Raw genomic sequence first — 14,325 nt, 5'->3', positions numbered from 1 at the left:
CCTCAGTACCTCTGGCCTTTTTGAGTTCCATTATTCATGAAGGAACATGTTTAATTCAGAGTTAGGGACTGCCAATATAACGAGTGTACCTTGTGCTTTTATCTGTGGATACAGAAGTTATCCCTGAGCTTGTAGCTGCTCCATCTCCATGGATGAGAGCATGGCAGATTCCCTTCTCAGGATTCTTGTGTTGGTGTGAAATAAAGGTGGAGTTTTCCACCCAGTGTGGAGGATTTTCTCTCTTTTGCCCAATGATGGGCAGTGCTCACCTTGGGCCTAAGTGGCAGCTTTGCCAAGTCAGCAGAGGAGTTTAACAGGTCAAAGCAAGGGTCATGCTCTGCTCCATCCTATTTTCATTCAGGGGCAATCTTCTTGTCAACCTTCCATTATCTTTTCCCCAGCTTTTACTTGAAGATAAAAAGAAACAGCTTATAATTCATTACAGTTCATTAAAATGAAAATAAAATTTATTTTGCATCAAAATGAAAAAATATGACTTGTTCATTATTAGCATATAAATGGTATTTTTTATGTCACTCTGCCACAAAATCACTTACATTTTCAATGATCACAGCACACAAAATTAATTTTTGATAGCCTTTTGTGATTTGGTTGAAAATTCTCATTTCTTTTTGTGCATTAACAGCAAACTGTATCCACTGCTATTCATACCAAATTTTAGATAATGAAGCAATTAAAAATACATGGATTGAAGATCTTATCTCATTTTTCCTCTGGCCTATTTCTGCTTCATTATTCATGAAGGAATATGTTTAATTCAGAGTTAGTAATTGCAGATATATCTAGTATAAATTGTGCCTTATATTCTTTTACCCAATTTCAATTTATTTTAGCAAATAGATCTATGGGGAAAAAAAGAGCAGAAAAGACAAAAGGGCAAAAACTACATCTCAGTGTCTCCAAACAAAACCATACAGGTCTATTGCTTGTAAAGTATGTCTGCAACTCGGGGAAAAGTTGAAGCAATGAAGCTCTGTACTTGGCATATTAATAACCTGGCAATTGTATCAAATGGCTGAATTGAATTATTCTGATTTGAGGCAGTTTGAGAGGCCTCATGCCTCAGTGTTACTGTCATTCTGCTGCTTTATCCACAAAGCCAAAAAGTCCCAAATCAGTGAAAAGCACAAATAACAGAGATATAAAAGTGGCAAATAGCAGAGTCAAAATAAAATTAGGGTGTTTTAGGCAAAGTAGAGGAACCTTTGTTTGCCAGAAAGTGAAAATTAGTTTGGCTGGTGTGTTTCCATGTGCCTGGAGTGAGAAGTGTAACAGCTTGATAAAACATTCAGAGGGGGAACACATAAAAATCACAAGATCTGTCAGTGGTTTTGGGATCCAAGGCAATAAAACCAGTCCTTGCAGCAGAGTGGGCTGGGAGGGGGCACCCAAAGGCTGCTCTGGAGCCAGGGGCTCCTGCCTGCCCCTGCTAGCAGTGCCAGGGGCTGGTTGGGGCTGGGAGGGAATGGCAGAGGAATGGGGCAGGAGAGGGCTTGGAGCAGCCACAACACCCCAGGGCTGCCAGGACAATGTCCCCAAAGCCCAGCCCGGGTGGGGCCAGGCTGAGTGCCGGAGCTGGGGTGCAGCTGAGGGTTTGGGTGGTGCCTGTGGAAACAGCTCTTAGTGGGGAGCTCCTACCAGGATTAATTTAACCAGGAACTGTGAAGGTTAATTGCTTGTTGGTTACTGCAGAGTCAGGGTCCTCTTGTTGGGTTGTAGGCTGTGCTTAGGACTTGTCACAACAACCCCCTTGTCCTGAACCTTCTGCAGAAGAAGAGAGTGGCATGATATGGGTGAGGTTCCAGCTGTTCCTCTGACCATGTGTTAGAGTGCTCTGGAAGAATCTTTTGTTTGAATTTCTAGGGACACAGCCCCAGAACTTCTTTATACCAGTGGAACTTTGTGTATGAATGTCTCAGACTTGAAATAGAGTTTGTGGAATTAACAATTTGGGTTTATTAAACATTGTGATCAGCACTTTCTGGTGCAATTAGTAATGCAAATATTTCAGCCCAGTTATTTGATTAAATGAATAACTTGCAAAGTGATGCATAGCCTTTTCTGTGTAGTCCTTGATTCATAATTTCAATAAGTTAATTAATTACAATCTTATTTTCTCTCTTAATGAATTCTGGTTAGCTTTGATGGCTTTGGCAGCCTTAAACATGTTGTGAGTGATTCTCAGTTAAAGTTTCAGAGGGGTTTTATGTTCTATAGAAAGTAAGTTTTGCAAACTCTCTATCACTTGCTCTGGTTGAAACTCGCTGTAGGCTCACCACGCGGCGATGAAATTAAATATAATGCAAAATTCTTCCAAGTGCATGACATCTGTTTTCCTGGAATCCTGTCTTTACAAAAAGCAGTAAAAGCAGATTTCCTGGAAGTGGGACTGGTGCACAGAGAAGGAGTTTCCAGCAGAGTTGTGCTGTGGGATGGTTGTGGCTGTGCTGAAGCTGACCCACTGATAGCTGCTGGGGACAGGGACATCAGGGTGCTACCAAGCCAACAGTGGTGCCTCTGTAGGAGGACACAACTCACCAGATGGCCCATGCCTTTCCCCACTTTGGCATGGTGCTTCACTTGCTCCTGCAGTTTGACCTTGATTTTTTTTCCCCTCCTCTGTCCTGTTTGGATTTGGTCCTTTATCTTTTACTGTATCTTTCCAGATTTCGACTGATTTTGGAGAAACGTGGAAAGAGGCCGCGTGTTTGGAAATTATTCCATTGTCTCAGACCATATCTCCTCCATCTCTTTCTCCTTTTGCTATTTCCTTTTTTGCCACATAAGCGTTTCTGATCTTTGCCTTGCCCCCCCATCACCACAGTTTGCTCCCTTTCCACTGTTCCACTTTCCTCCATGCTTTTGTGGGAGGGTGGCATGACAGAAAACACCACTGAGCTCAGAGCAGTCATCTCCTTGCCCTCCATCCATGCTGCAAAATAGGTGGCAAAAGCAATCCCAGCAGGTGTCCTTGAGAGAGACCTGGAGGCTGGAGATGGAGAGGCTCAGACTCTGAGCTAATAACCCTTTCTAATTAAGAACTGGGTAATTCAGATGCCCATCAGACACACTATCTGATCATAACCACGAGCTTGGCACAGACCTAGATCTTCCCTCCTCAGTGTCCTAGTCTGCAGTGAACGGTCATCTAAACAGCCCCACAAAGCAAGGCTTCATCAGCTTTGCTTCACTAGAAACTAATTAGAACCATCACCCCAAGCTGGAAAGATACCTTTGAAGTACAAATATTTCCTCAGCTTTTCTTAATCAAGGCTTTCTTTTTATGCCCCTCTATACTTGCTGATTCCAGCCAGCACATGAACTAGAAGTCCTGGAAGGCTGGGAGGGAAAAACTCCTCCTGCTGTATTTCCAATTGGATGAAAACCAAAAATCCATTGGAAATCTCATGATTTCCAGCAAAATGTACTGGCCAAGAAAATCTGGAGAAATTGCAAAAAAGCATCCAGATGTCTGGATAAATCCCTGGAACTAAAAAAAAAAAAATCTTTGGTGTATTTTCTTTTTGTTCTTAATACAGAGAGAGAATAAAATTTGTTCTTAATACAGAGAATAAAACCTTATTTATCAGTATTAGTAAACTGCTCAAAGAGCACAGTGCCTTAAAGGCAAAGAATTAGCTGTGTTGTTTGTGTTGATGAGCTTATGGGCCTGAGGGCTTGTTTGGCCTGGACAAACAAATATTCTAAAAGGAAAGCAAATTGTGAAAGGCAATTTTCAAGAAGGTAACCTGAGCAAAAGAGAGAGGGGTGTGTGTATAGTTTTCTTACCTCTCCCACACTGGCCAGGGGATGTGCTCTACCTACAGCCCAGCACTGTCAGTGTCAGGAACAGAGTGCAGGGACACCAGTGCCACTGTCTCCCTTTCCTCATGCACCAGGGGTCAGGACAAGTGGGTGGCCACGTGTCTCCTGCATTCCACACTGCCCTGACCTGTGGATGGAAGTGGGTAACATTACCTGAGGCACAGATGCAGGATGGGGCCTTTATTCATACATTTTCAAGATGCCTCCCATAAATTCACTGCAGAGTGGCTCAGATCTCTGAAGAGCAAGCTGTGACGTGGCCTTGCTATTTCAGATGTTTTAGTTGTTTGCTCACTGCATCTTTATTAGCAGCACTCTGTCAAGGCTGCTGCATTAAACATTGATCCACCTTGACAGTGGGAGCAGGGTGTGCATACTGAAGGGCAGGTGTCACCCCTTGCCAACAGCATCCCTCACTCACAGATATTTAACCATTTCTTAGGCTCCCAGGAAAGACACATGGAGAGGGTCACAGGTGCTGAGAGGGCACAGAATGGCACTGCTGACTAAAGCAAGGCAGAGTGGAAAGCTGCACTCTTGAATTTCACACCTGGAAACCTGCCAAACAAGAAGGAACCTCAACCAGCCTCGCTGCTCTCCTGTTGAGGTGCCGTCTGTTCGCTCACATTTGCCAGGTGGGAGCTGCTTATCATTTCACAGCAATTCTGCAGGCTGCAGCCTACTGACCTGTGGGGAAATTACTCAAAGGGCATTTTACAGCACTTGAAGCTTCATCTATGCCTAGTGATGGGCTCACTGCTCTAGTTTTGAAGGTGCTTCCTGCAGTGATTCTTTCATGAATTGCCACTTCATGGCATAGTTTCAATTTCTAAACATTCTGGGATCCCCTTGAAATAGCCTTAAGGGAAGTGGCAGGTTCTGAAAGCCTTGATGCCCTCTTGAAAGCAATTCAGATGCCAAATGTTGGTCTTAGTATTGGGAAATGAACAGAGGGCTCCGCCTGCCATGGTGGTGACTGAGGGAGAAGGGGTCTGACCTTTGAGGATGTTTGAAAGGGAAAACACTAATTGCTGTGTTTCTGTGAAGGGTGTGATGAGAGGCACAGATGGGCAGGGTATTTGTTTCTTTGGCTTCTTGTTTTTAATTTAGCTAAAGGCACTGGGAAATTTCATTGGCAGATAAGAAAAAAATCTACAGCAACCTAAGCAAGCCACATAACCCTGGCAGGCAGCTGCCTTTCTGAATATTTTAAACTTCCCACTGCAAAACTCACCCCACCTCCCTAGGTGGAGCAATCTTCTCACAGCCCAGATTCACTGGGATTGCTTTAATTTTCTCACTCTTTATCCAAAGTGCCATGAAATACTAATCTCTGGTAGATTTGTTCCTCCTGAGCAGGGGTGCTGCTCCCTGGCCTCTCTCTGTGGCTTCCCCCAGGTTTGTCCCAAGTCTGATTTGCTCAGGGTGTGTCAGTGATGTGAATCCCTGGCTGCTGCTGGGTGCTCTGTGGGACCAGGATGGGAACAGTGAGAGCTGGCAGACACCCTTTAGGACATGTCCCCTCTTGGAGCAGGGGCCATGTCCCTGCCACACTGGCCCTTCCCTGCTGCTCCAGGCTCTGCAGACCCTCAGAGGCTCTGCCTGGAGCTCCTGGCAGGGCCATGGGACTGGGCTGTGTGACTGAGGGCCCTGCCTGGAACTCTCAGCTGGGCCATGGGGCTGGGCTGTGTGTCTGAGGATCCTGCCTGGAGCCCTTGGCAGGGCCATGGGGCTGGGCTGTGTGTCTGAGGGCCCTGCCAGGAGCTCTCAGCCAGGCCATGGGGCTGGGCTGTGTGTCTGAGGGCCCTGCCTGGAACTCTCAGCCAGGCCATGGGGCTGGGCTGTGTGTCTGAGGGCCCTGCCTGGAGCTCTTGGCAGGGCCATGGGGCTGGGCTGTGTGTCTGAGGATCCTGCCTGGAGCTCTTGGCAGGGCCATGGGGCTGGGCTGTGTGTCTGGCAGCGCTGCAGGCACTGGGAGGAGGCTGCAGGGCTGCTGTGGTTCTGTGCCAGCTGGCACCACTGGGGCAGGCACTGAGAGGGGACCAAGCCAAACACACTCCAATGAAATGGCCCAGATAAAGCTTCCCACAGTCCCACCATTCCTTCGTGTTCTCCTGGCTTCACAAAGTACCTTGACTTCAAGGTATCTGCTCACTGCATGTGCGAATTTGGCTTGAACATCTGATAACTTTTATTTGTAAGTCTTAATTTTGGCAGTGTTTATGCGTGGGGTTTTTAGAAATTTATTTGAATTCTCTGGCTAAGAAAAAGTTTGAGGCTTAAATTACACAGTTGCATTAACAGCAGTCTGTATGTTAACTACAGTAGTTGATGGGCTTTGAAAGGTTTGCTATAAATCTCCTCAACCCATGGCATTTATATTCACTGTGGCTGCTGCTGCAGGACAGCCTAACACCCAGTGTGTGTGCCCTGTGGGGAACCAGTGGGTCTTGTCCCATTTTGGTTCAATCACAAATATCATATATTTTTTCCTCCCTCTTCATCAAGGGTTTTTAAAATGAGAGCTAAGACAGGCATTTGCAACTTTTTTTTCCCCCAGAGTTGAACTCCAGTGTTTCAACATGAAATTTTTAATCCAGCAGTAACGCCTGGGTGTTGCCTGGACCTCCAGGGACTGCTGGCATGTATTTCTCCAAAACTGATGTGCCTGTTGCAAGCAATTGTTCTCTGAAATCTGTTCAATCTCTCAGCTTGTTCTCCACAACCCCCCCCCACCAACCTGACAGAGCCTCAGCTGCTCCTGTGATGGAAATGCTTGATGGCACATTAATTAATGCGTCACTTGTAATTTCTTTGCAGTCTTCCATCTACCTGGCCCTACCCTTGTCTTTTCTCATCTCTTCTCTTTGGGTGGTGACACCTCTGGATGACCTGCCTCCATGGATATGTGTGTTCACCTGTCATGACACTGCTCCTAACAAACAAAGCTTGTGAAAATGTGAGAGTACCCCACCAGGTGTGCCTGGGAGGCCAGCAGCTCACTTTCAGGAGATGCTGGGGCAGGGAATAGCACACACAGCTGCCTGTTCTCTCCTCCTCGTGGCCCTCACCCCATTAAGAAGTGAGCAGTCATCTTCCCATGATGATGCTCCCATCCAAACCCCAGATGTCTCTAAATGCATCACATACATGAATAATTTTAGCACCCTTTCCTATCTGGTTTGAATTTCCTGTCACTGCAAGAAGAACTCAGAAAGGAGGATCCCATGGCAGTTCACCCTGCTGTGGGTATTCCTGGTCTCCATCAGGAGCTCTGGAATCTCTCCAGGCTCTTACATCAGCTGGCAGATGACTCAGGCTGGGTGTCTGCACTTTCTGTCAGTGCTGAGGACACAGCTGGGCCAGGGAGCTCTGCTCAGCCTCATCTTTCCAGAGTGAGGAAAGAAGGCTGAGCCAGCTCCTGGTGTCACTCCAGTGGGTTCAGGAGGGTATACCAGTGTCCCACGGGAGTCTGTGGGACTGATCTTTTCTACATGGTGTTGGATAAGATTAAGAAGTGGTCAGATATTTTTCTTCATCTATGACACACCACCTCCCACCTTCTATTTCTTCATTCATCTGTGGAAATTCTAGTGTTTGTGCCAGTGAGACCACAGCAAAATCTTTTTCAGCTTGTCCCATTGCTCATTCTGGAAAGCTGGGCCAATCTCATTCCCTCATAACCTTATAATATCAGAAAATGAAGTCCAGGGTTTCCTTTCTTCTCTGTAGTCCTATGGTCTCTCTTATTTTTCTAGCATTTTTTAGTTTGACCATCCTGGAATTCCATTTTTGGGAGGTGTGCTCCTTCTGGGTGCATTTCTTTCATGTTTTAGTTGTACCTTTGGGGTACTTGGGTTCAGTTTTTGGGCAAATGATTGTCAAGTTAAGAAATAACTCAGTAATACGTAATGAGGGATGTCAGTTGTTCTTAAAGGTGGCAACCTTCTAAAGAACTAAGATAACTTTTATGGGAAATAGATTCTTGTTCAGTCCAATGGACAGAAGAGACTGTGGATTAAGTGGGGCCAGTGCCTAGATAAATTACTGGAATCAGTTCATGGGGGGAAAAATGTCGGGAAAAGTCAAAATGGGCTGCAGGCTGCTGTCCTGCTGCCTTCTGGGTGCATGAGTGCAAGTGGGAGCTGGAGCCCAGACCAGTATGTCGAGGATTACTCTTTACACCTGGGCGACTCTCAGGCTGGACACTATTGCTTAACAGAGATCAGCTCTGTGTCTGGTGTTAGTCATGCAAAAAGCACTGAAAAGCACTTAACAGGGGAAAAAACCACATAGAAATTGGGAAAACAAAATTGTTACAGTCCTAGAAAGAAAGCTTTGGGTTTTGATTGAGTTTTGCAAATAACTGGAGAGTGAGAATATGGAAAGGTAAGGAAGGACTGCTTGGAAATGGTCTGTGAGGAAAAAGCAAATTTAACCAGATTGAAAAGGGTAAGGAGAAAAGCGGGAGTGATGGGCTCAGAGTCTATGGAAAGGGCACAGTGAAGCCAGGAGAGTCTGTGAGAAAATGGAAGAAAAGGTGGTTTTGGAATGAGGAAAGCTACAGGAGTCATGTGAAGAAAGGAGAAGAAAGTGTCATGTATATTATTTTTTTTCCAAGTGATTTTACCTCATTCACTTTTCAAACAGGAGGGTGAAAGTCTCAAGCAGGCAGAAACTCTCTTTAAATTTTCATTGCTTTCAGCTTCCAACCACCCTGGAAAACCCTCAAGAGCAGGCTCTCTCAGTAATTCAGCACATCTGCCTCTGGCTCCAAACGTGGGGGAGGCTTGGCTGTGCTCGGGGCAGCTGCTGGGACAGCATGAGAACATGAAACCAGAGCCAGTGCCCTGGAGCTCGGGGAAGGGTGGGCTCTGCTTGCACAGCAACAGGCTGGAGAAAGGTTCCTGCCAATCCTCATTATGTTCACAGGGATTCATCTATCACTTTGTGGTCTTCCTGCTGACACTGTTTGTGAGGGGTCAGGCACCCCCTAACTGCTGGTGATGGGCAGCTTTCCATCCTGAAAATCCCACTGGAAGAAGTGATTTAGGATTGTGGAAATTGGTAGTTCACCCTAGAAATTCTTGTGTAGTGCTCTTAAAAAGGAATTAAGTAATGGTTACATATGTATTTGTAGAATATCCAGGCAAACTCTAAGGACTGAGCTTTTGGGCTTGTAATCTTGCAGAATATAAAGGCTTTTCAGTGGAAATGCACTTGGTTGATAATATTCAACATTAAGCCCAGCTGCTTCCTTGCAGGCATTTTAAGTGTTTGTAATCTGTATAATTTTTTACCTTTTCTAGTTTTGTAATCATGCAGTTTTCCTTCATTGGGAAGAGCAACTTCTTGATGGGATTACTGTGGGTATTTTTTTCCCTCAGTGAAGGTTAAATGCAGCAAGCAGCAATGGGAAGAAGTTGTTGATTTTAACCTACGTTCCCAGGGCAGTCTGAAAGTTCAAACATATGTATGAAATAATTAAAAATTGCTTTGAAAATGATCATTTCCTTTTCTGGATCCTGGATTTTTTGTCTCTGTTGTCTGGATCATGCACCACCTGAGCACACCATGCACAAGGTGAGTTGCTGGAGCACCTTACCCTCTCGGGGTAAAATCAGTATTGGGAAAAGCATTTTGTTTTGCCTTTAGATCTTTTCTCTCTAACACACTGAATGACTCTGCATTCAGTTCCAGTAGCTACATGTGCCTTGCCTGGTACATGAACATCTCTGGCCAGATGTTCAGGTCATCTGCCAGCCACAAGCCTCTTTCTGCAGACCATTCTCCCAAACCATGTGGTGTCAGAAGGGGAAAGCAGGAATTTGTACCATTTTGTGATCCATGGTGTCAGTGGCCTCTTGCATTTGACATTCCAGATGAGCACATTCCCAGCTGGAGCAGCCCAGCTTGCTCTGATTTTGGTGTGTGCAGCACAGGGGCAGACCCTGGCGTGAGATAGACAGGCTCGAGGAGCCACATCACCCTCCTGTGGGGTGGCAAGTGCCTGTGCAGTGTCCAGCATGGGGAGATGCCCCCTGAAGCTCTGGAGCTGCTCCATCTGTCCCTCCTGGCTGGCACAGCCTGAGCTTTGCCTTCCCCTCTGCAGGACCCGCTGCAGTGGCAGCAGAGCCTCAGACACGAAGCCAGGACATCTCTCAGCAGAGACAGTGACTCCTGCCCATGGCCCACATTCCCCCACAGCTGTGGAGCCACGGGCCCTTCCCTGCAGTGGTTACAGACTCTGGAATTCCCCAGTGCTGCCTGATTTCACAGCAGCAGTGCCTGGCTCCAGCCCCCTTGTGCTGCATTCTGAGCAGATGTTGGAAAGCTTAATCGAGGCATTAGCTCCTGCAGAGTGCTTCAGCCAGCACAGTGGCATCTTGCAGCTACAATAATCTCCCCTTCAGCACTTCCAGTTGTGTCACTGCTGCAATTAGCAATGAGTTTATAGCACTAAAAGGGACCAGTATTGGGGCTGGTTCCTGGGCACCGAGCAGCAGGGTTTCTAACTTTCACTTGTGATCATTAGGGCTAAGGAAAAATTACACTGACCTTTAAGAAATGGTCAGGGAATTGTTAGAGTGCATGGGATTTAGGAACCAAATGTTCTTCTAAATTCTTTCATATGGCAACCTAAATCTGACATACCTTTAAAAATCTCAGTGTTAAATTTCACTGAAAGCAAATAGATTTTTTCTAGAATCATAAAAAAATGAGGCTAAAAGGGAGTTCTGGAGGTCACTGTTTTCAGCCCCTTGATCAAGGTAGGTAGTTTTAAGTGTCAAACTCTGCTCTTGAAACAGAGCTGAAGTAGGAGAGAGCCAAGAAGCCTTGAAAACACTACTAGAGATTTCAGTGACCATTGAAAAGGGTCATACATAAATAACTGATACTAACTATTGAACGGTCCTCCCTGGTCCAAGTTACTGAGCCCTTCTCCAGGCTCTTCTATTGTCTACAGGGGGTTTTGATGTTTTCTGTGCTCACCAGAATGATGTTGGAGTTGGTACAGATGAAGTGTTCAGCTGACTGCTGCTGGTTACCCTTTGAAGCTGCAACTGTGCCCTTTGGAAAACCTTATGGGGACAGTATTTTCTCCTTGAATCCCAGGATCATTTAGAAAGGTGGTGTAAACCACTGGACAATTCCTACTTCAAGCACTGATTCCAAAGGAAAGACTGATTTTTTTTATGACATAAGCTATTTTTTTATATCCCATTGTTATTTCCCTGCTCCATTATTAGCTTGACCTTTCTTCCCCATCTCTAATTTGTTCCCAACCTTCCCGTGTAAAAGAAAAAACTCCTCTATAAAACAGTTACCATGGTTAACTCTGGTTTTTCTGCCCACAGCCCCTGTCCTTCCCTGAAGATGCCCTGCCAAGAGCCCTGCCATGCCCTGTCTGGGCTGAAGGTCTGCATGGCAGTGCTCAGACCTGTGCTTGTGATGCCCCTGTCCTGCACTGGTTCAAATGGCTCTGAAAGAGCATCTGTGTCTTCAGCACACACAGCTACTCGTTCAGGAGGTGAGTACAGTGCTTTTTGTTTACATTCAAAGCCTGGCTTTGAATCCCAGAGAAATCTTCCTGCAAATGGCCTGTGGCTCATGGAGGAGCTCTGTGGACACAGACATTCACTCCCAGTGGAGACTCGTTTAGGTGATATTTATTCATCACTCCTGGGAGGTAGGGAGTGAAAGTACGTGCACTCTGACATCCCAACAAAGAATATTTTAGAGGGTTTTTTTCAGTTTAAAAGTGTAACTTACCAGTGTAAATGAAGAACAAAATGGAGAAAAGTCTGTGATGAAATATTTAAGTTCTTCACATCTTGGTTTTTTCATCTCTGTACCTCGGAGGGACAGCTCACTCTCAGAGGCTGCTTTGTAGTGCTGGGGAGCAGCAGCATTTTGTCAGAGCTTGCAGCACCTCCCCTGCCTGCAGCCCTGTGCTGCTGCCAGCTGGGGCTCCCGTGCAGGGGGAGCCAGTGCCCGGTGCTGCATCCCAGCCTCCCACACAACCACTTGTTACCAGAAGCCTGAATTAATCAGCTTGGAAAATTTATTAGGTTAGGAGGAATGACAGTGACCCAGAGAATGAACTCTGGCAGAAGGCTTGAAACAGAAGTTGGGCTTCTGCTTGTCCCCAAGAGGGTTTTGAAGTGTTTTATTCAGGAAAAAGCCTGCAACAAATGACACCACAGAAATGTGGGAATGGCTTGGGGGCTATGAACTGGTGAGTATTAAGGTTGGATTTCCAGAGACATCTGTTTATGCCATCCTTGTCCCTCTGTAAAATTCAGTGGAGAGCATTTTACTGGTCCAGCTTTTACAGTAGGTGAAAGAGAGGCACACAACCCTGTGGAAAGACAAGTTTTAGGGGACTACAATGGATGCAGGGGCCCCTGTTGCCTCACCCTGTTCTTCAGCCAAGCTGCCCAAAGACTGCAGCAGCCAGGTTGGTTGAACAGATATGGACACTCTTTTCAAAGAAATATGATAAGATGGAAGAAAGAAAATCAGACCTTCCAGACCCTTTTTCTGCAAAGTCACAGAGGCAAATCAGAATGTCTGAACAGTCTGAACCTGAGCTTTTGTTTCAGGCATCTAAGAGAGTTTTTCATTGATGAGGGTGTCTTGTCTCTACATGTGTGCATGACTGCCAGCAGCTCAGAAAGGCTTTGCCTTGGGAGCCAGCAGAGATGACATCCCACACAGTACAAATGAGATGCTTGCACCATTCCCTGATGTGCTTACAAAAATTCACAGCAAAAAGCTTTCCCTCCCTGCTTCTCTCATGCCATGGCTGCAGTGCAGGCTGAGCCCTCAGACTGGGAGTGGAACTGAGGAGTGCCCCTTCCAGTCCTTTCCAGCCCTTCCCAGTCCCTTCCAGTCCCTTCGAGTCCCTTCTAGCCCTTTCCAGCCCCTGCCAGCCCCTTCCAGCTGCCCATCCTGCAGCTGCCTTTCAGGCTGTCTCTTGTGTCTGGCCCGAGGATGCCAGAACAGCTTCCAGGCATCTGCCAGACACAGAGACTTCTGCTCTTCATCTGGAGAAATGGACTGCACAGCCTGAAAGGCAAAAATCTGTTTGTTGGCATTCATGTAGTATCAAGAAACACGAGAATCTGAGAATTACAGACAGGAACAAAGAACAAAGACATTAAGCTCCCAGTTCTGGTCTTTTTCTGTGCTATTATACCAGGAAGAATACCCACTGTGACAAATGGACAGTTGAAATAAGAAATGTCATTACACCAGGCTGCTCTATTACAAAAACATGTCTGGGCAGGTAAAACAAAGACATGTGGCTTCTTTATCTTCGGTGTTAAATAGTCCAACTTTCACCTTCAAGGTAAAGTATTTCCTGGCTTGTAATTTGTAGTTGGGTTTTGATTTCTCAAATCAGCTAACATTCTTCATTCATTATAAACATGGATTTAAAAGCAGAGAGTAAAACCATCTAGGGCTAATTCATTCCTGGAGATTTTTTATCAGGAGCTGCAGTCTTCATTATCTGAATTTTCTATTAGTTGCTGGAAGGTGTGCATTTCTCATAGAAACTACCACATGAAAATGTGAATAACACAGAAAAGTGAGGAGGAAAAAAGGGCCTCTGACTGCCTCTTCAAATGGAATTTCACAGCTGAAAAAAGGGCAATACCCATTAACAAGCTTCTGGTGTGCTCAGTTGCATCTGTAACATTGGCATAGATTTTGAGCTTGTTTTTTTCCTTGCTTCAATATTTAATCCTTCTGTCACCCACAACAAGGTTCTTTAGTGACTTTTGGTCATGCCCAGGGAGGTACTGTTGCTTCAAGGTGCTGTGACACAGACACAGCCTCACATGCCCAGTGCTGGATGACACTTTAGGTACTGAGCTCAAGGAAACCAGGGGACGTGACCAGTGGTGCAGCTCATCCACCACCCACAGCTGTGTCCATGGCAGGCTGAGCAACCCTGGGCAGCAGCACCTCTGTCATTAGTGTGTGATCATGAAAACATAGCTTGGCATAAGGGACTGAGTGGCATCTTTGCAAAACTCTGGGAATTTGAGCAGAATGGGGCTGTGGAGAAGAAGGTGAAATTATGGTACATCAGATCGTGCCCTTGGTCACACCATGGTGGATGAATCGCTCTTCAGGAAGGAAGGAGGTGTGTGGTTATGTGAGTCCTGAGGGTTTGTAATTGCAAATATTATGGCTATTTTTATTGCATTAATATATGAATTAATCTATCATTGATATAACATAAAATATATTAAGTAATTATATTAATATTGAGCTGGCAGGTGAGAGCTGGGTGTAGAGATTAGTTCCTCCTCATCCTGCTATGTTATGCAAACCCATTGGAAAATTATTATCTCATTCACTTAATAATATATTGAATAATATCTCATACTCTCAGCTAATTATACCTGGGTCAGGTGTGTATAAATTAGCTGCTGTCATACATAGCAACCAGGTCTGAAGAGAAAC

The 14,325-nt window shown here is 45.6% G+C and overlaps 1 long non-coding RNA gene across 1 annotated transcript in view; it reads left to right on the top strand.

The window, feature by feature from the left end:
- The window catches only part of LOC135454320 (uncharacterized), a 107,994-nt gene extending 96,574 nt beyond the window's left edge, over positions 1-11,420 (top strand). Inside the window, exons 3-4 of the long non-coding RNA XR_010442073.1 lie at positions 4,289-4,481; positions 11,205-11,420. This is a non-coding gene — a long non-coding RNA (uncharacterized LOC135454320). The remainder of the gene's footprint in view (positions 1-4,288; positions 4,482-11,204) is intronic.
- Positions 11,421-14,325: the final 2,905 nt, after the last annotated feature.

This window comes from Zonotrichia leucophrys, chromosome 14 (assembly GCF_028769735.1).
Source record: "Zonotrichia leucophrys gambelii isolate GWCS_2022_RI chromosome 14, RI_Zleu_2.0, whole genome shotgun sequence".
Lineage (NCBI taxonomy): Eukaryota > Metazoa > Chordata > Aves > Passeriformes > Passerellidae > Zonotrichia > Zonotrichia leucophrys.
The sequence above is the reverse complement of the archived record's forward strand: the minus strand, read 5'-3'. Positions and strand labels throughout refer to the sequence as shown.